The sequence below is a fragment of the Diabrotica virgifera genome, chromosome 5, assembly GCF_917563875.1.
Source record: "Diabrotica virgifera virgifera chromosome 5, PGI_DIABVI_V3a".
Lineage (NCBI taxonomy): Eukaryota > Metazoa > Arthropoda > Insecta > Coleoptera > Chrysomelidae > Diabrotica > Diabrotica virgifera.
The window spans coordinates 217,875,533-217,895,853 of record NC_065447.1 but is presented as its reverse complement, the minus strand read 5'-3'; the positions used below and the strand labels follow the sequence as shown (position 1 = coordinate 217,895,853).

The following is a 20,321-nucleotide window of genomic DNA, read 5'->3' as shown; positions in this document are numbered from 1 at the left end:
GTCTCCTTATTCTACTTTAAACTTAGTTATACATGGTCTCCCGAAAAGATTGGTCATAAAATTATACCACACATTCTGGAGTCAAAAATAGTTCGATTGAACCTAACTCACCTTAGTACAAATATGCTCATAAAAAAAGTTACAGCCCTTTGAAGTTACAAAATGAAAATCGATTTTTTTTTAATATGTATATCGAAAACTATTAAAGATTTTTTATTGAAAATGGACATGTATCATTCTTATGGCAATATCATCTTAAAACAAAATTATAGTGAGATTTCTCCACCCCATACAAATTTTATGGGGGTTTTGATCCCTTAAACTCCCCCAAACTTTTGTATACGTTTCAATTATTTCATTATTGTGGTATCATTAGTTAAACACAACGTTTTTAAAACTTTTTTGCCTCTTAGTATTTTTTCGATAAGCGAGTTTTTATCGAGATGCGGCTTCTTTTTTAATATTATTTACATAAAAATTTTATGGGAGTTTTGTTCCTTTAAACCCCCCGAATGTTTGTGTATGTTCCAATTAAACTATTATTATGGTACCATTAGTTAAACCGTTGATTGTTAAACACAGTGTTTTTTAAACTTTTTTGCTTAGTATTTTTTTGATAAGTCACCTTTTATCGAGATGTGGCTTCTATTTCAAAATATTCCTAAAAATGTAAATTATATAGTATATTAAGTATGGAGAACGGTAAGGGTTTTATACCGATCGAAGACAATTGTTTGGAGGAGGAGCGGAGCGACGACTCCAATTATTGCCTGAGATCGGTTACCCTTAACGTTCGACATGCTTATAATGTTTTTTGCACGATTGATACCATTATAAATTATAAAATTAAACATTTTGTCATATTGACTAGTTTCATTCATTTTATCAAGATAGATACTTTGGTTGTTAGGTAGTAACTAGGGTGCATAACAACAATGGAGAATTGAGTTTTTATTTAGTTGTCAACAATTTTAAGTACAATTTTGATTATTATAAATTAAAATATGAGCGAAAGTGAATTTGAAGAAATTGAACGGGCTTGGGAAGAAGGGTGTTCCGCAATTATTCCCGAAAAATCCAAATTCCGTTATCAAAATATCTACCAAAGTTTTAAAAAATGGTGCGAAGGCAAGAATTTAAGAATCGAAGAAAAGACTCTATTGGCATATTTCGTTCAAAGACATATGTAGTTGAAAGCTCCTGGAAGCCTCTGGGCAGAATATTCAATGATTAAATCCACCGTTTTTCTTTATGATGGCATTGATATTTCCAAGTTTTCAACTTTGATCGCGTATTTGAAGAGAAAAAATGTTGGCTATAGGCCTAAGAAAGCGAGCATTTTTACACGGGAGCAATTTGAAAAATTTCTGCTGGAAGCACCGGATGAAGAATTTCTAGTTCACAAGGTAATATAAGCTAGTTTAGGTAAAAGAAATACTCTAATGAAGATTTTTTCATAATTTGTAGGTCGCAATGATATTGGGAATATCTGGTGCCTGTAGAAGAGAAGAATTATATAATATTACTATGAATGACATCCAACAAACCGATGGTTTAATGATTGTAAAAGTTGAAACAGGCTCGAAGAATCACAATCTAAATATCGCAAAAGTCCGTCTCTGCGTTATAGATAGAAGTAAGACGAAATGTACTTCCCAACGCGTTTCTCTTAGGCCACCCACAAGAAAGCGGAAGGATTAATATTTTAAGAAATTCTAGACGCCTAAGCTGGTCATTTAGTTATTTGAGGCAGTAAAATCACAAAGAGACTTTAGGGCTCGAAGACAACTTTCCTAAAAGTATTTACTTTGCACAGGATATGCCTCATAAAAAGAAGAATAGGAAAGATTGCTAAGTGTTTGAATGATAGAAATCTCAGAATTCCACAAAAGTACGACGCAGTAACTTTCGTGGGAACCCTTAAACGGTTACAAAAAGGACACTCGTGGTGATTGGCCGAAAAAGAGACGTATGATCATAATAAGGCTGGTCTAAACATTATTTCCCAGCTATGTGATTGGTACGAAAATTTCGGAATGATGATTATTGGTCAAATTAGGTAAGAGCTGTGAAAAAGGGAGGTGAATATAGAGAGCAGAGAGGAATCTTGTCCGAGATTAGGACAAGAAGGAAGGAATTAAGTTCTAGCGGTCATGCAGTGAAGACCTGCATTTTTTTCTTGTCTGTGCCTAAATAGGCAAAATGGAATCTTAAAGATTCTGTCGTGAAAATCGCAAGTGCGATATGTTGTCTTAAATACCATACCGGTATATTCTCTGTGTTGTGTCCGGTACGATTAAATAATAGTTTTCTTAGTACGGCGTGTTATATGTTTCGTTCAAACAGAACTTAGTTCAACATTTGCGGATAAGACTTCCGTTTAATATGTCTCATATAAACCGCACTTAATTCAATCTTCGTGGAACGCAGTTCCATTTTTTTTAAAGACTATGGTCTAAATAAAATATGTTTAATTATCAAGTCAGTGAGAAGTATCACTAATAATCATGAATGCAGTTATTTTCTTTTCATAAAACAAAAAGAACTATGGAATTTTTATTTTTCGTATAATATGATAACAATTATGTAACAGTACTTTAACTCTAAAAATGAAAGTGAAAAGTGAAAGTGATTTCGTCGTATCCACAACTCTGGCGAGCTAACCCGATTCCAGCAATTCAACAACAACGGATTATCACCAGGTATTTTGCAATAAACTGTTTCGTTCCTTTTCCTTTTTTTGAACTTTTAAGATGCAACGCGAAAGACTTATTTTTTTATTTTTCTAATCAACTCAGTTTAATGACTATTTTCTATCTAAATAAATGGTAACTATGTTAAAACTTATTTCGTCTTTTTCTGTTCGCACAATCCATCTATGTATCCTTATTGTATTAGGAAATGCAGCCTACCACAGACAACAAGGGTAAGTACCATTAGTAGTCAAAGGGATACCATTTTTTTCGTAACATTTTTGTAATTTTTATATAGATAAATAGCAATAGATTCTGATCTATTAATGGCGCCCAAAAAATTAATAATTTCTTTTCTTTAGCTTAAATATTGTTGTATGAACTCACACCCTAAAATCTCTTGATGATTAGAGCCGCCGGTGCGATTTTAAATTATGTAGCACGTATTTTTTAAGTTTATGTACATCACATGTTTATCTAATTTGTCGTGCTTCATAAAATGGCACCCTAGAACGTGGGGCTATCTCTTGTCTAATTCTTATTAGTTTGTTTTCTTATTTTGTCCACGTTGTTCTGCTCATTATTGATTCATAAAATAACGCTAAGTTTTTCATCTAACTCTTAATTAGTAATATCACAAAAAGGCTTTTTTATTTTTAACGCAACCTAAGTTTTATTCATAAAACGGCGACCGCACCTAGAGGTTTCTGTCATTTTTTTGTTTCTTTTTGCTCCGTGTTAACGAGTACTTAAAAACAACGTCATTGCATTCCTTTTTTTGTTTTACACGTAAATGGTATTTTTCCCAGCACTAATTTAAAATGTGGCTCCTTGTTGTCTAAAGGTGTCTGAATAGAGATTTTATACTGTTTATAAAATTTCGATGGATGCGCAGATAAGAAATAAGATAGTAATGTAAATACGAAAAGAGAAAATTCCAAAGGTAAATAAAATAATAACTGCTAGTTTTCAATTCCAAGTTTACAGTAAATTTTGAGTTTAAATAGTTTTGTTGAATTTTTTTGCATAATTTTTGAGAGAATATAATTCAAAATGGAATCCTCCGTGGTTCAATATTTAAAAAATGACGAAATTGATTATGAATTGTTGATACGAGGGGTTAAGACTAAGAAAAATCTTAGTGACAAAAAAACAATGCTTCGTAAATTACTTAGTAAAAAGGCCGTTATTGATTTAGAGGAAAATAGGTTAATATTCAACGATGAGAAGAAGCAGATAGACGAAACTGCTGTTGACATCCGTAGTTTAATTGGAGATTTCGAAGGAGACGTTAGAGATTCGGTCTATCGTAGGGCAAAGGCTCATCTTACGCATTTATCTTTTAGAATAGCTAGGTTACCCGTAGAATTTGAGGAAGAAGAAGAGTATAAGGCAGAGGCTTCTGCAGATTGTTTACTTTTAGAAGGGCAATTAGATGACAAAGTCGTTCCTGTTGGGCCATCAGTTTCTTCGAATATAATTCCTTCACAGCCGGTCGTTAATATTCCAGCTCCCGTCGTTCAGGTGTCGCATCCAACTAATTTAGCTGATTGGAACATTAAGTTTAGTGGAGATTCTAAAGGAGTTTTCCCTTTCATAGAAAAAGTTAGAGACCTGGCTGAATCCCGTAATGTAGGACAAGAGGTTCTTTTCAGATCAGCTGTCGAGTTATTTACAGGTAGCGCTGCTGTGTGGTTCAGGAGTGTTCGTAGTACCGTTTCTTCATGGAACGAATTGATTGGTCTTTTGAAGGCTACGTTTCTTCCCCAAGACTACGACGAGGATTTATGGAACCAGATCAAATCCAGGAAGCAGAAGAAAAATGAGTCGTTCGCTTTATTTCAGGCACAGGTTATGTCTTTGGTAAAACGGCTGACGGTGCAGCCTTTAGAGAAAACTATCGTGAAACACTTGAGGCAAAATATTATCCCTGAATATATTCCGTTGATTGCATTAGTCGATACCAATACTGTTGAGGAGTTGTCTGCTGTTATTCGTAAACTAGAGAATAATGTGGTCGTGCCTAGTGTCAAGAAGGAAACGTCCGTCGCTTATGTTAATCATGAGTTCCCCGGTCCCTCCAGAAAAGCCAATGTTCCTAACGGAAAAACAAATTTTAAAAATAATGACGACCGCTCGGCTCCGCGAAATTCTGAGGCAAAAAACCCTAGTAAAAGTACTTCGAATAAATCGAAGATGATCGTTTGTTTTAATGGCCGAAGACGCGGGCACAATTTCAACGACTGTAAACAGCGTTTTGATAGATATTTTTGTTTCCGATGTGGCGCAGATAATGTTACGGTAAGGACATGCCCAAACTGTGTCAAACCTTCAAAAAACGAATAACCAACACCCTTAAGTTCGGTAAGAGTGTTCACAATAAAATTTCAAACCCCGAACATTCATGTTTTGCGGCCAATAATAAGTTTCCAGAAAATTTTAATGTCTCTGATTGGTACAAATGGCTAGGTACAGTAAAAAATTTTTATAAACATTCGTCAAAATTATCTCCGGTCATTGCTTCAAAGCCATTCGATAACAGACCTTACTTGGAGGTTCAAATTCTTTCGCAACCCTTTACGCTTTTATTAGATACCGGGTGTTCCACTACTGTAGTCGGATCAAAGGGATTGGATTTTCTTGAGAGAAACAACATTGAGATCGATTTACCGTGTAGTCAGAATGTGTCTTTAGCCGACGGATCGAGTAAAAAGGTTTCTGGTATTGTAGATTTGCCGTTTGTGGCGAATGGAATTTGTCATGTGATTAGTTGTCTTGTAGTGCCATCGCTACCAATAAATTTTATTTTAGGAAGTAACTTCATTTCAAAATTTTCTTTAGCGATAAATTTCGAACAAAATAAATGGAGTGTCAGAAATCCTTGTTGTGAGATAGTAACTTCAAAACCTGAAGGCGATGTTTCGTTTCCACAATCTTTGTGTTCGATTGATTCTCTTGCCGCCGAGTTAAGACCTCTAGCGGATGCTGTCATCCATAGTTTTCAGGAGGTAGACAAAAAGAATGGTATAGGAAGAACAGATATGATCAAAATGACTATCGATACGGGTGACGCAAAGCCTTTTCGACAACGTCCTTTTCCTATGTCGCCATACATGTCAGATATTTTAAATCGCGAATTAGATGAGATGCTCAAACTTAAAGTTATAGAACCGAGTAACAGTCCTTGGTGTAGTCCAGTCTTGCTTGTAAAGAAAAAGACAGGCGAGTTTAGGTTTTGTTTTGATGGCAGGAATCTTAATGAAGTTACTCGTCATGACACATATCCTCTCCCCAATATTGACCGAATTTTGTCATTATTGCGTAACGCTAAATATATAAGTTCGATAGATTTGAAAAAAGCTTTTTGGCAGATCCCTCTTGATCCATCTTCGCGAGAAAAAACTGCTTTTGCTGTTGTTGGCCGTGGATCTTTTCAATTTACTGTGATGCCTTTTGGTCTTTGTAATAGTGCTCAAACCCAGCAAAGATTAGTAGATCAGATTTTTGGACCAGAATTCGAACCTTTTATTTTTACTTACTTGGATGATATTATTGTTTGTTCTTCCACTGCTGAGGAACACGTTGCCTTGTTAGGACAAGTTCGAGATAAACTAAAGGATGCTAACCTTACGATAAATGTAGACAAATGTGAATTTTTCAAAACAACTTTGAAGTATTTAGGCTATATCGTTGGTGATAACTCTCTTCGGTCGGACCCCGACAAAATTTCCACTATGGTTAATTATCCCCGTCCAACTAACACAACGGAGATTAAACGTTTTATTGGTCTTTGTTCTTGGTATAGACGCTTCGTCAAAGATTTTTCTACCCTTGTTTCCCCTATCAATGATCTTTTGAAAGGAAAGAAAAAGAAAGAACCTATAGTCTGGACATCAGAAGCTGAGAATGCTTTTATCGCCATAAAGGAAGCTTTAGTATCTTCCCCAGTTCTAGTACAACCCGATTATTCTCGTCCCTTCACTATTCAGTGTGACGCAAGTAACATCGGTCTAGGAGCTGTATTGACTCAAGAAATAGACGGTGGAGAAAAGGTGATTTCCTATGCTAGTCGGTCTTTGACAAGAGCAGAACGTTCGTATGGAACCACCGAGAAAGAGGCCCTTGCAGCTTTGTTTGCTGTTGAAAAATTTCGTCCTTATGTAGATGGTGTTGAATTTACCCTCATCACTGACCATTATTCGTTGTTATGGCTTAGAAATTTAAAAAATCCCACAGGCCGTTTAGCTCGTTGGGCTATGCGTCTCAAACAGTTTGATTTCCGAATCGTCTATCGTAAAGGAGCATGTCATAAGGTGCCTGATGCACTTAGTAGGATTCATGAGAATGATCAAATTGCTTATCTTGAAGTTGATACTGATCGCATCGATCCCTGGTACGATGATTTGCGTACAAAGATTTTGTCTAACCCAGAAAGTTTTCCACAGTGGAAAGTAGAGAACGACCTCATATACAAATTTATTCCGGCTTGTCTTCCTTTTAATTCAAATTTAATCGAGTGGAAAGTCCTTGTTCCCAAACCTCAACGTGAGGATGTTATTAAGTCGTGTCATGATCCTGCAACTTGTGCCCATCCTGGTGTTTATAAAACTCTTGCTCGAATCCAAGAAAATTATTACTGGCCAAAAATGCGAAGAGATGTTGTTAGATATGTCCGTGCCTGCAAAACGTGTGGAGCACAAAAAGCACCAAATATGGCGCAAATGGGTAAAATGGGTAAAGAGAAAAAAGCCGAATACCCATGGCAAATTATCGCCGTTGATTTAATAGGCCCTTTAACCAGAAGTAGAAACGGTTTTACGTGGTTGCTGGTGGTCTCAGATTGGTTTTCTAAGTACACTTTGTTACATCCTCTTCGCAAGGCTACTGCTTCAAATATCTGTAAATTTTTAGAGGAACAGGTGTTTCTCATATTTGGAGTTCCACAACATCTCATGTGTGATAATGCCTCTAATTTAAATTGTAAAATAATGAAAGATCTTTGTGAGAGATATGCAGTCCAAAAAATCTGGTTCTCTGCAGTTTATTCTCCCCAAGTAAATTTTGTTGAAAGGAGCAATCGTACTATTGGTACGGCAATCAGAAGTTATATTGACGAACATCGCGATTGGGACAAACACATACATGAAATTCGGCAAGCCATAAACACAGCGAAACATGAAGTAACCAAATATTCACCGGCATTTTTAAATTTTGCTAGACACGTACCGTTGTCTGGAAATTATTACGGTCAAATACCCCATGATTTTGTTGATATAGAAATCCTACCGGGTGATCGCGATAATTATGCGTCCGAAGTAACGGGAATAAAAGAAGTTTTCACGGCCGTGCGTAAAAATTTGTCTCGTGCATATCAGAGAAATGCAAAAACATATAATTTGCGTAAACGCGACGTACAGTTTAACGTTGGCGATCAAGTTTGGAGAAAAAATATGGTTTTATCTAGCGCCCCGAAACATTTCATGGCAAAATTGGCTCCCAAATATATTTTATGTACCATAATTAAAAAACTATCCTCGTTAGTTTACGTTCTTAGGAATCCAGATGGTTCCAATGCTGGAAATTGGCATATTAAAGATTTAAAAGCTTATTCATCCGTCAATGTTTCGTCAGATGCTTCAGATCTGTCCGATAACGAATAGAAATGTATATTCCGTTATTTACAGGGCGATATGAACCAACTTTAAATAAATTTTTTAGATATTTTTGATTTTTTCTATTTTTTAGTACAGGTGCTTAAAGTTTTTTTTGAGAGAAATAATTTTTTTTGTGTTTTGTGCACCAAATTTTTTTTATTAGTCGAAATTCTTCAATTTTTGGAAAGTGTGATTTCAAATAAATGATTTTGGACATATGAATTTTTGATCTGAAAGCCTATTATAATCTAAATACTTCGGTAATTTTTTTTTAGCGACGCCCCATTTCCTCCGTGGTCCGTGTTAAAGGAAAAGTCGCGCAAATTGCGAAGTTTTTCCTGGAAGGGATTTGTTTCTCTTCCAACAAATTTTGGCGTGGGGTCAGTAATGCACTGATACCCTAGTACGTAGTACGTTGAATACAACTTTGCTTCGGCAAAACCGTCCCCAAGTGCCTCGTTCCCTTCAGGACGAGAGACGCGCATAAATTTTTTAGAGCTGTCTCGACAACCTTTTTTTTTGATGTGTGGTGTAGACCAATAGTAGGGAATTGTCCCGCTGCGGTCAATGTTTATCTATTTGATATATTTTTTTTTTATGTTGTCGCGAAGGAGACGAGCCTCTGGAAGTAGTGTAGGGGATTCCGCACGTTGATCTCCAGAGCAACTCAGTTTGGCTCACACCCCAGTTCTTTGAACTGTTTTACCTAGTTAATAAGAATATAAATTTTTTTTGTTTTGTTGAAAGGACACAGTAAAAATCCTTCTTCAAATGTTTTTATGTCGTGCGTTAGTCCGATATAGAAGTAAAACTTTTTTTACATAATAAAAAGTTGATTTTTTATTTTTTTATTTTTTTATTTTTTTGGTATCCTTCTAGGATATACTACCTTCGCTTATATGCAATCCAGCTTAAGCTTAGGGAAAATGTTTTTTATATTTTTTTTGAAAATCGTTTCTTATTTTTTTTGGTATCTAGATTGATATCAGAAGTCCTTAGTACAGTTACTAGTGATAGTTCGTAATAGAACCTATTTGTTTTGCCTAAGTTTATTCTTACTTCAAGGACCTATGAATGTCAGCCCCCTCTATTAAAATATGTTGTCTAACCCCCTTTACGGTATGGATGGCCAGACACTGAGAAAGGCTAGGGATGAAGTGAGCGGATTCCCGCCAGTTGACTCGTCGGAATGAGAAGCCATTCATAATCGCAATTTAGCCACAGACCTTAGGTGATGACTTCCTATGTCATTTCCTAAAACTTCCGTTTGGTTGTGTAACTTTAAATAATAGACTCTACCGACTATGACCCTACCTTAAGTTGACCCCACCGAAAATGTTCCTATGATAGGCGTATGATACGCGTCAGTTATCGCTTGTTCTGGTTACCACAACGAAGTTAAAATATCAATATTTTCCTAATCCCCCCTGTTCTTGAAAGAGTGGTAAGTTTCTGAAAAGCAATGTGTCCATTTTTCCACAATAAACTAATTACAGGCTTATCTTTATAGAATTACAAGGTCCAACTTAGAACTATCAGTAACTCCTTTTTTTTTGTTTTTTTGTCCGTAAGTAATAACTGCCTATGGCGTTATTATATTGTGTTATCTCTGGAATAAGTCATGAATGAGAGACTTTATGCATCCAAGTCAAGGATAACATGTTAATTTTTTATGGCGTTAATGATGCTAATACATCATTATTCTTATGTTATTCGTGGTGTTAGTCTAGGTTGAAAGAAACCTATGCATCCGAAAAAACGTTAACATATCTTGCCCTATTTTTGTGTTTTTATTTTTTTTTGTGTCTACGATGACGAATTGCGTCGTTGTATTCTTGTGAATTTTTTGTGTTATGATTAACGCGTCCATGTCTAGATTGTAAGACATGTATTGATCGTTAGAGAAAGCCTAAGGCCTCTGAACGATATTACGATATGGTGACTAACAAATGAGGTTTTCATTTTTTTGCTGTTTCATTTTTTTTATTTCCGTTTCCGATTTCAAACTGGTTAGCACGAAGTTGAAATCGTGGGGGAGGCAGTGAAACAGGCTCGAAGAATCACAATCTAAATATCGCAAAAGTCCGTCTCTGCGTTATAGATAGAAGTAAGACGAAATGTACTTCCCAACGCGTTTCTCTTAGGCCACCCACAAGAAAGCGGAAGGATTAATATTTTAAGAAATTCTAGACGCCTAAGCTGGTCTTTTAGTTATTTGAGGCAGTAAAATCACAAAGAGACTTTAGGGCTCGAAGACAACTTTCCTAAAAGTATTTACTTTGCACAGGATATGCCTCATAAAAAGAAGAATAGGAAAGATTGCTAAGTGTTTGAATGATAGAAATCTCAGAATTCCACAAAAGTACGACGCAGTAACTTTCGTGGGAACCCTTAAACGGTTACAAAAAGGACACTCGTGGTGATTGGCCGAAAAAGAGACGTATGATCATAATAAGGCTGGTCTAAACATTATTTCCCAGCTATGTGATTGGTACGAAAATTTCGGAATGATGATTATTGGTCAAATTAGGTAAGAGCTGTGAAAAAGGGAGGTGAATATAGAGAGCAGAGAGGAATCTTGTCCGAGATTAGGACAAGAAGGAAGGAATTAAGTTCTAGCGGTCATGCAGTGAAGACCTGCATTTTTTTCTTGTCTGTGCCTAAATAGGCAAAATGGAATCTTAAAGATTCTGTCGTGAAAATCGCAAGTGCGATATGTTGTCTTAAATACCATACCGGTATATTCTCTGTGTTGTGTCCGGTACGATAAAATAATAGTTTTCTTAGTACGGCGTGTTATATGTTTCGTTCAAACAGAACTTAGTTCAACATTTGCGGATAAGACTTCCGTTTAATATGTCTCATATAAACCGCACTTAATTCAATCTTCGTGGAACGCAGTTCCATTTTTTTTAAAGACTATGGTCTAAATAAAATATGTTTAATTATCAAGTCAGTGAGAAGTATCACTAATAATCATGAATGCAGTTATTTTCTTTTCATAAAACAAAAAGAACTATGGAATTTTTATTTTTCGTATAATATGATAACAATTATGTAACAGTACTTTAACTCTAAAAATGAAAGTGAAAAGTGAAAGTGATTTCGTCGTATCCACAACTCTGGCGAGCTAACCCGATTCCAGCAATTCAACAACAACGGATTATCACCAGGTATTTTGCAATAAACTGTTTCGTTCCTTTTCCTTTTTTTGAACTTTTAAGATGCAACGCGAAAGACTTATTTTTTTATTTTTCTAATCAACTCAGTTTAATGACTATTTTCTATCTAAATAAATGGTAACTATGTTAAAACTTATTTCGTCTTTTTCTGTTCGCACAATCCATCTATGTATCCTTATTGTATTAGGAAATGCAGCCTACCACAGACAACAAGGGTAAGTACCATGAGTAGTCAAAGGGATACCATTTTTTTCGTAACATTTTTGTAATTTTTATATAGATAAATAGCAATACATTCTGATCTATTAATGGCGCCCAAAAAATTAATAATTTCTTTTCTTTAGCTTAAATATTGTTGTATGAACTCACACCCTAAAATCTCTTGATGATTAGAGCCGCCGGTGCGATTTTAAATTATGTAGCACGTATTTTTTAAGTTTATGTACATCACATGTTTATCTAATTTGTCGTGCTTCAAAGTACCCAATACAAAAACGAACATCTAGCGTACTTTTACAGTCGTTAATAAACCAGACGATAAAATTCCATATTTAGAAATTCTGCAAAATAATTTAACAAATTGTACCATAAGTTTCAATATTAATAAATAATTCGTTAGTTTTCTTTATTCTTTCAAAAAATAAAGTAAAATTAAGAGATTTTTTAACTCAACGGTAAGTGAATTACTTACCGTCGAGTTGGAGTACTTACCGTCGAGTTGGATTACTTACCGTCGAGTTGCTAGTAAATGTCACCTATTGACGTAAAATCTGTCACGGTAAACAGTCAAAAATGATCAATCGTGCAAAAAATACATTTTCAGATTATTAACTGGTCTCTATAATCGTACTTTGACCATATACAAATATGTGGTGGATTCGATAACTTCAAAACTATATGGTCGCCAAAAAGGAAGTGAAAGTAGCAGTAGCAAAAGCTAAAGCAGAAGCGTATTCAAACCTATACGATCAACTTGATACCAGGGAAGGCGAAGCAAAGATATATAAAATAGCCAAACAGAGAGCAAAGAATGCAAGAGATTTTAATCAGATTAGATATTAGATGTATCCGAGATGAAAATAATAAAATACTAATTCACGGAAAGGATGTCAAAAAGAGATGGAGAAATTATTTTGACAGTCTATTAAATGAAGAATTTGACAGACAGCCTGTGGAGTTAACGGAGACAGTAACAGCAATGGTTACCAGAATAACAAACGAGGAAGTGGCTCAAGCGCTTCAAAAAATAAAGAAAGGAAAATCAGTCGGACCAGATGATATTCCTGGGGAAGTATGGAGAGCATTGGGAGAGACAGGAACAAGTTGGCTAGCAGGTCTATTTAATAGAATTATGGAAGTTGGACAAATGCCAGACGAATGGAGAAGCAGTATATTAGTACCTGTCTACAAAAACAAGGGAGACATACAACAATGCACAAACTACAGGGCTATAAAACTACTTAGCCACTCCATGAAAATATGGGAGAGAGTAATTGATAGACGGATACGTGAAGAAACCGAAATATCCGATAATCAATTTGGCTTTATGCAGGGCAGATCAACAACAGATGCAATTTTCATTGTAAGGCAACTGATGGAAAAATACAGGAATAAAGAGACCAACGCTCATAAGGTATTCATTGATCTTGAGAAAGCATATGATAGAGTTCCTCGAGAGGTTCTGTGGTGGGCACTCAATAAGAAAGGAGGCCCTGGCGAATATGTAAAGATTGTGAGAGATATGTATGAGGGAGTAACAACTAGTGTTAGGACAGGTGTGGGAGAGACTGATAAATTTCAGGTGAAAGTAGGATTGCACCAAGGCTCGGTGCTTAGTTCTTATTTATTCTCATTAGTTTTGGACCAGATAACAGCGAAACTACAGGGTAGTATTCCATGGTGCCTAATGTATGCTGATGATGTAGTGTTAATAGGAAATAGTGAAAGAGACTTAGAACAAAAACTGGAACAGTGGAGACAAGCTCTGGAGGAAAAGGGTTTAAAACTTAGTAGGACAAAAACAGAGTATTTGAAATGTTCATTTAAAGATGGAGTTACTACAAATAAAATGGTATCTTTGGATGGTGAAATGATTGTGAAAAGTAATAGTTTTAAGTACCTAGGTATTACAGAGTAATGGAGAAATATATGGAGATGCATGCAGTAGAATTAGGGCTGGATGGATGAAGTGGAAAGAAGCGAGTGGTGTGTTGTGTGACAGAAAAATTCCAATGAAGCTGAAGGGAAAATTCTATAAAACAGCCATAAGATCGGCTATGATGCACGGAACTGAATTTTGGGCAGTGAAAAAGAAAGAGGAACAACGAATGCATGTGGCGGAAATGAGAATGCTTAGATGGATGAGTGGAGTGACAAAGAAGGATAAAATTAGAAATGAGTATAATAGGGGAAGTCTAGGTGTGGTAACAATTGATGCCAAAATGAGAGAGCATAGGTTAAGATGGTTTGGTCATGTTCAACGTCGAGACGTTAATCACCCAATACGAAGAATAGCTGAAGTGCAGATTCCTGGAAGGAGTAGTAGAGGAAGACCAAAGAAGACCTGGGTGGAGACGATAAGGCAGGACATGTTGGTAAAGGGGAACATTGATATGACCCAAGATAGAATTGTGTGGAGAAATGCAATTAGGGAAGCCGACCCCGCATAGGGATAAGGCAAAGAGAATGATGATGATCGATAAATATTCAAAATATCTCGTAAACACTGGCTTATCGAAAAAGTCCTAAGAGGAAAAAATGTTTTAAAAATAGTGTGTTTAACTAATGGTGCCACACTAATAATTAAATTGGAACGTACACAAAAGTTTGGGGGGGTTTAAGGGAACAAAACCCTCAAAATTTTTATGGGGTACACAAATTTCACTTTAATTTTTATTTAAGATGCTGCTGCCATAAGAATGCCACATGTCCATTGTCAATGAAAAATCTCTAAGAATCTTCGATATATGAAAAAAAAATGATTTTCATTTTGTAACTTCAAAGGGCTGTAACTTTTTTTGTATGCAGTTTTGTATATTGGTAAGTGAGGTTCAATCAACCTATTTTTGACCCCAGAATCTGTGGTATAATTTATGACCAATCTTTTCGGTACACCCTGTACCTATAACTCAAAATGTTTACATTTGTATGACGGACTTGTTGAGTAACTCTTCCATCTATTTCACGTTCCGTGACGATTTTTCATTTTACTATAGATAAAAATTAATACAACGTCACTATTAAAGCTTCTCTTCAAAAAACTTAACTATTTCTATTAGGTATATTATCGTATAAATACCTATTATAAAAAATATCATCGTTCATCGTTAACTTATCTACAAAACGAGAATATGAAAAGCAACAACGAGAAAACGTTCAAATGCCCATTACAATAGAACGGCATACACTTTTGTACATTATGTTACATACAGAGCTCAGAATATCCGTCTCAAAATATCTGATGTGTCAATAATTCCGCGTAATGAAAAGATTCATTTCCTGATGACGCGACGGCAGAGTTCGAACTTTCGCAACCGGAAAAGAAACGTTTCAAGTCAGACCAATAAGGGAAGAGAGAAAATCTACTCTCGAGTAATCAAGTTTTTAGACCGGGAGATATTATACAGAAGTTCAGCCACGATTTTCTAAGTCCTGCCTTTTGCAATAGTGGAAGGGTAGACGAGGTACTTACAATTTGTGGAAATATCCACAAATTTCCTGTGACATTTTCCTGTAAAAATTAGATTTTCCCAAAAAATAAAAATATTGTTTTGCGATGAATTTCTGAGTCCTGCCATATCTGTAGAATGCCAGGATACCATGGATTTTATGAAGAAAATTTTTTGGGAAGGACGGTTACAAAAGGGCTAACGGAGTATATATGTATACAAACATGTAAGGAAAATAATGAAATTTTCATGATTTTCTGGGTCTTGCCAACTAAATAAATTAAACACATTTATTTCAAAATTATCAAATAAAATGTTGGCATGACGTCTCCTACTGTTTAAGTATACTTGTCCCTTGGAAAATTATGCGCAACATTTTTACCCTGATTCCGTGATTTTCTGAGTCCTGCCTTTAAAACGTTATAATACTCAAATGCAATCAATACTTTTTCGGTACTCGGCAGGAAGGTTAAACGGTTCTTGTAAGACGGCAGGAGTCCTACATTTGTAAGAAAATTCGTGAAAAATTCCACGATGTTCTGAGTCATGCCATTTTGCATATGTTTCAAGAATCCTAATATAAGTCTGTTTACAAAGAGGCAGGATGGTTTTATAGTAATTTCGTATACAGGGTGGGACATTAGTGTGACAAAGTCCAATTACTCGTTTGTCGTAAGAGATACGAAAGAAAGTTATTTAGATAAAACGTGGGGCAAGGAGAGGATCATAATTTAAAAATATTTTCTAATATACAGGGCTACCCGTATTGAAAGGGTGACACAAACTTATGTTTTTTTTAATGGAACACCCTGTATATAATTTGAAGATTCCTAAGATAATTTTAAGACAATTTAACACAATTCACATAATCCAAAAATGTTTCCTAAGGGAGCTAGAGCTCTTTGAAGATGGCGCCTTGTAATTAGATTTTTTTTATCTCCAGAACGTTTCCATTTCGATAGACAAAAACTGGTCCGAATTAAATTTTCTTAAAATTATCTGAGGAATCTCCGGGCTTCGATTGTTAGAAGAGTTTCTGGACACCGTGTACAATAGGTACAATCCCTACTATAACCAATTAATTTTAAAATTATTGATTTTCTTCCTATTACTTTTATTACGTTTACTTAGATACAAATATGATCTAATCGCTTAAAATAAATAGGTTATAGTTTGGTATTAGATTTGAAAGGTATGTAAAAATCCGAGACATTACTTAGGAAAATAATATTTAATACCGTACGATTCTTTTAACGATATAAAAATTAATTTTTATGTATTAAATATCTTTGCGGTTATCCTGCCACGTTGTAAACGGTTTTAGATTAGTGTTTTTTAAGCATACTTGACGTGGCATGACTCAGAAAATTGTGGTGATATGAATGTGTTTGTATAACAACCTGCAATAATTTTACTGACTTAAAATTTTATTTTTATATACACAACCATCCTGCCTCTTTGTAAATAGCTTTATATTAACATTCTTGAGATATGTCCAAAATGGCATGACTCAGAAAATCGTGTAACTTTCCACGAATTTTCTTACACATTTTTAACTATGTGTAGTAAAAAAGGTGTAACTAAACATCCTGCCATTTTGAATAATGTCTACTTAAATTATTTATATTATAATACAATTTATTTTATGACTCAGAAAATCACGGAACCAGGATGAAAATTTTCCACAGAATTTTCCAAGGGACAAGTGCAGTTAAACATTAGGAGACGTCATGCCAACATTTTTTTCGATCATTTTCTAATAATTATGTTTAATTTATTAAGTTGGCAGGACTCAGAAAATTATGAAAATTTCATTATTTTCATTACATGTTCGTATATCCATATACACTCTTAGTCCTTTTGCAACCCTCCTGCCCAAAAAATTTTCTTCATAAAATTGATAGTATCCTGTCATTCTATGGATATGGCAGGACTCAGAAATTCATCACAACTCCCAATTTTTTTCCTCATGGAAAATCTAATTTTCCCAGGAAAATGTCACAGGAAACCCGTGGATTTTTCCATAAATTGTAAGTACCTATTCTAACCTTCCAGTATTGCACAGGGCAGGACTTAGAAAATCGTGGTTGAAGTTCTGTTAATATCTCCCGGTTTATTTATATTAAAAGTAATATATCGAAAGATTCACGTTACGTAAAATGGTCGGGGTGATTTTACCAATAATTGTTAATATAACATGATTTTTTTGTTTTGTAACTCATTCATCCATTAAAATTTGTAGCATAACAGTTAAACTTTCGGTTATAATAACATCGATAATAAATCCTTTTTGAAAACTATATCCGGTGTGGACATCGAAACGTCACAAACTATATCATGTTAAATTTATTCTCTTAAATCCCTTATTTGTTTAAGATAAAATGATAAAAGGCTGCTGTTACATGGCTTTCGCAGTAAAATTTAGACTTTAAATCTATCTCGGTTTCTATCTAGATTCTTTTTTATCCTACAAAAATACTAAATAAACTAAAATATATGGTAAAGAAAAATTTAAAATTTGATTCTATACCATTTCTTACTTATCTATATCGAGTATTTTTGGAGTTATTAGCAAAAGAAAATGAAAATTACAAAAATTTAAAATTAGTATTCTGATTTTTTTATATCATATTTTTTTTAAATATGCATTCCAAACCAGTCAAAATTTTTGAAGTCATTTCTTATGCTAAATTAAAGAACATCTTGTAGGGATTACTTACTATAAATTTTAATTTTTGTGGAAATGGCGTATATTTTATTTTTCACTTTTTCGTAAAAAGTTTGAAAAGATTATACGACAAATGACAGAAGCTCGAAACAAATGACTGTGAAAGAAAAGCCCTATTAACTTGTTCTGGAGCTCATTTGATCGATATTTCCAAGTACTTTAACTAGTCTTTATTAAGGGGATCGGGCAAACTTTCCGCTCCAATGCTATTTAAATCGGATTAATTTTTTTTTCGAATCCTGAGAAAACTAATAAGTATTTTTGAAAAATTTAAACACAGAATGAAATATTACATTATTACCGAGGGCCGAAAGTCCCTAAAAACTTCTATAATGTTTATTTTAATAAATTACAGGGGTGAAAAACTAAAAGAAAATTTTTATTTATTCCAAGGAACTTTCGGCCCTCGGTAATAATGTAATCTTTCATTCTGCGTTTAAATCTTTTAAAAATGTTTATTAGTTTTTTCAGGATTCGACAAAAATATACACCATGTCCGTGGTAATATTTTTCAAATCGAACATTCGCTATCTTTGTCATACCACGCACTCAGTCGAACAGAATGTGCTTATAAGACAGTGACAATTTTAGATATTTGACAAGGCTTCAGGAATATTTTGAATTGTTTATTAAATAATATCGATAGTGTATTTTTGATAAATAATTGATGTGAAATTAATAAAAAGTTATTTATTGTTTATTATTTATGGAAGAGCCAATCAGATAATACACCAGGATATAGTCTGTGATCCATGTATTTTGATGTTAAAGATGTTTAAAAGCAAAATTTATCCAAGCGTTCCATAGTAACAATATATTATTAAAAAAATCACTTTATCACTTTTCCTCTTTTCTCGATTAAGTATTAATTAGTAAAAAAAAATATCATATTAATTAACTGAATTGATAATTTAAGCTATTATTATCTAAAAACATTCAAAAGGCATCTAAGTTAATGGTGACAATGTCACTGTCAAGTAATGTTTATGTACATATTATCCATACTAGTGAAAATTTTACTACACGTAATTTGCCGTGTAAAGAAAAAAAAGTAGGGATAGGCGTAAAATATGTGCGCTTGCGCTCTTAAGTATATTTTATAAAATGCATCATTTTCTCGTTATCTAAGCTTGAATACATAGATTTCAGTTTCGCCGAAAAAAATATATTATATTCAATTACGTACCTATAACTCACTTTGAGTTAATATTAAATTGTTTTTCAAGTAAGGAACTTTTCGATTTTGATTTTATTATTATCTTCAATTTCCGCAAGAATAACGAATAACTTTTTGTATAAACTTATAGTTCTTGAGCTATTTATTTCACACTGCTGTAAAACATGCATTTTTTATTATGCACGAAAAATTAAAATATTTTATCTTTAATAACGCAAAAAGTATTGATTTATTTTAATAACTTTATATAACAAAAAATTTGGCTTCGACTTATTTTTAATAAAATAATGTTCACCCCTGAGAATTTCACCCCCAACGAAATCGGAGGTGACAACCTTCAGTGACTGCACTATTTTATAAGACTTTTCTATTGATTAAATAAGCAATTTTTTAGATAGAAAAATATTATTTTAGTGGTAATTAACCTCCAGGCTAAACCTTTCTAAGGTAGCTAATTACAAATTCCCAATATAAAAGTAGCATTCTGGCGGAAGCACTTTCCGTCTACGCATCGTAGATGTGACAAGATCATCGTCAAGTAATTGAAAAAGTGATATACCGAAGCGATGCAACAAACAAAAGATTCCAGTCGATCCCTCCATCCCTCGCCCCGGCAAGCTTATCTTTGATCACGACATCAAAGCCCAGTTTTATGAGACATTGTCTTTAAGTCTATTACTCTCCTTTAGAATTTCCTATAATGATGCTAATGATAAGACCCTTCTACTTTTTAATGACGCTTGTTTGGGATGATAATTAAAGATGTCTTTTAACAATTACACTTTGATCTCGTATGCTCATAAGGAGGAAGTCACCGTGGGATGCGAATGGATACTAGTGAGTGTACCTGACGGATTATAGAGTGACTCTTTACGACTGTTTCTTTGTTGTGGAGATTTATAAAGAATATTTTAAGTAGTCTCGAGAGAGTTTCAGTTACTTCATGTAATAAACTCGATGAAATCAAGAAACTACTTCAATTGTTATTGATGCAAAAAATAGGTGGTGCAACTATATCAAAAATTGTATTCAAATCCGCTAATTTTAGTAGATATACCTTTCTCTTCAATTCTGACCCCCAGAGGGAATGTAGTGGTCGAAGTAATGTCGTGTATTGTCCGTCTCTAAAGATCTCTGTCTCTGGTCATTTCTTTTAACTCATGCATAGGCATAGGCCTTTTGCATATTCCTGTAATTTGATCGATCCATCTTGTTGGGG

The 20,321-nt window shown here is 34.3% G+C and overlaps 1 protein-coding gene across 2 annotated transcripts in view; it reads left to right on the top strand.

Moving 5' to 3' along the window:
- The window catches only part of LOC126884659 (uncharacterized), a 217,534-nt gene that overhangs the window by 154,530 nt on the left and 42,683 nt on the right, over positions 1-20,321 (top strand). The window lies entirely within an intron of this gene.